Raw genomic sequence first — 2,734 nt, 5'->3', positions numbered from 1 at the left:
CACCATGGCCAGTCAGCGTGCTAGGTAAGCGGTTGTAAGGATGGGCAGCGGATAATCCTACTACTTCCCTCGCTGTCACTCGCCGGGAAATGCAATGGCGGATCCGCCATTTTGGATGAACTGATCGGCCTTTCTAGCGAGGTCTTCGATGTCCCCATCGAGGATTGAAATGATCCCTCGAACTTGGGGTGGTAAGCGGTCAAGCCACAAATTCTTCATCACCTGTGCGCTTACGTTTGTGGTGGCTAAGGCTTGCATTCGATGCAGTAGCTGAGATGGCTTGAGGTCACCCAGCGTCATCTCCATCAATTGGCGAATTTTCTGGTCTGGGCTTGTTCCATACCTCTACAGGAGTCTACTTTTTAACTCTTCCTACGAGTTTCCTTTTGTTGGTGCTCTTAGAAGGTCGGCGACCTCTTGGAGGACCTCGCAGTTGAGGCTGGTCAGGGTGTTGTCGAATTTGCACTAGTCCGAAGTAATTTTGGCTTGCCTAAACTGGGCTTCAAGTCGCAGAAACCACAGCTCTGGTTCTGTTCGTCAGAATTCGGGTGCTTTAATCCCCACGCGGGCAATTATGGCCTGATCCTCGTTGGATTCGTTCATGGCGTTGCGTCGGTCAACTTATTACACAACACAGCTGGCACACAGTAGAATTTCACGCTATCCCTGTTAGAACGACTTCCACACCCTACTACTAAGCACGCAATTATTACTTAAAATACGCTAATGAGTTCCAGAAACAAAATGAATAAGAACAGAATTCAATGCACAAAAACTTATAAAAAATCACGGAAAGCAACTGAAGAAGATAACAGCAAGTCTATGTTTGCCCTCATTCCGCCATTTTGAATAACTTTGACAGGTCGTTGGAATGCCATGGAATGATCAAACAATCGGTAGTTGTTTAATTTAAAACTGCCGTTTTTGTTTGTCGTAGAACACATTTATAGGAACGTCATTTTGCCCATTAGTTATTATGTTTGTCTTTGCCAATTTTAGATGACCAGGGCCTGTATATATTATATTTACAATTTCGATGTCCTTACACATTGTAGTCTCGGTTCATTATTAATGGAAATAGGAATTTGTTTGCACCCTGTTGAGTAAAAAGCACATTTTCTATTACCATTAATAACCGAGAGAACATGTGTAGACACCGAAACTTGGGTACCCGGAGTATTTTGTACCTTTAAAAATTTTAAATTCCCGCTTCTAACTAGCCGATAATCTAGATACCTGTTTTTACCGTCAGAGCTTCCCGTTATTGACGGTCAGCCGGTTGTAGCGCAACGCGGTTCTAAGTTTTAACATTATACCCATATTATACCGCCACCTCTCCTACAGGGACCTGGAGTGGGAGCTACCACAGATTACAGAGTATAGATTGGACAGTTTTGCTTTCCCGCCAAAATGATTTTGCTAAATGCAACCACAGAGAGGCGGCGTCCAAAAATCCAGAGGATCATGTCCATAAGAGGACTCTGAACATACAGTACTTTACAGTTAAGATTATTCCGTCAATTTTCAATCTTTTAGTCTATCAATGTTTTTAATTCGCAATCATAAGCATTTTCACTAGTTTGATAACTGTGATATTTATCTTTGTTTTACAATAATGGAGCATAACGTGGCTCGGAGAATGACTAAGTGTGTTCGGAATTCTGTGATCTCTAGATAACTGTGAAGTTTATATGAGTTTTACAACAATTGAATATAAGGTAGCCAGATACCATCCGCTTCCAGTGTTGTGTTGTGTTTGTAAAAATCAAAATGGTCGACGATTTCGATTTCCTAAGAATCACTAAAATCTTGACCCGAAATAATTTTGCATCATTTCAGTCCAAGATATGGCCTGTACAGAAAATATGCAATAAAAGAACAGAAATGGCCGCAGTCCAAGGCTGGACGCTAAGACGGAAGGAGTTTTAGTGAGTAAACAGCTTGGCATGTGTGTAAACAGCATGTGCTTTATTTTCCCGATTTGTCCTACTTTTCACACGAACACAATTTTAGCAGGAGATTTGAATTAACTTTACGAACTCTGTGATTTCCCTTGAAGTTTCAATAATATTTCGAGTATCTCATATTGCCATTTAATTGTGATGTTAATTGAAGCCCTAGCATAAACATCACAATTAAGGAGCATGATGAAATGGTTGAAATGTTATTGAAACTTGAACGGAAATCACAGAGGTCATAAACTGAACTCAAATACCCCGCTTAATTTTGATGTGAACCCAATCGATAAAGAAGATTTCTTCTGCCAGTAGTGGAAATTAGAGTTTAGTTTTGATTGCAGCCGCTGAGATAAGCGACAAATAGCATTCTGCAGAGGTATACGGCAGTTTCCAATCTATAACCTCTCTGATCTGTGGGAGCTACTAAGAGAGTTTCTCACAAGGAAAGCGGCATGCCCCGGGCAATCTCACTTAAAAACCTAACTGAGGACGACTGATTTCATAGTCGCCAGAGGCGCTACAGACAATGAAGAACTACAGATTAAATCTTGAAATAACCCACTGTAAGAAAATATTTTGTGGATGAATGCGATAACGCAAGTCAATAAAAGTCAACTAAATCTTCCCCATTGTTGTTTATAGGTTTGTCATGGGCAAGATGTCGGTCGATGTTGATTATTTGCTATCATCCAAAGAAAAAGCCTATGCCGATTTTATTCATTTCTGACGATATAATCTGTGATAAGTTGTATGATTTCGTGCCTCATGCTTCCTGC

Source organism: Dendroctonus ponderosae, unplaced genomic scaffold (assembly GCF_020466585.1).
Source record: "Dendroctonus ponderosae isolate FM_Combo_2020 unplaced genomic scaffold, Dpon_F_20191213v2 Dpon_F_20191213_1, whole genome shotgun sequence".
NCBI lineage: Eukaryota > Metazoa > Arthropoda > Insecta > Coleoptera > Curculionidae > Dendroctonus > Dendroctonus ponderosae.
This window is presented reverse-complemented; position numbering follows the sequence as displayed.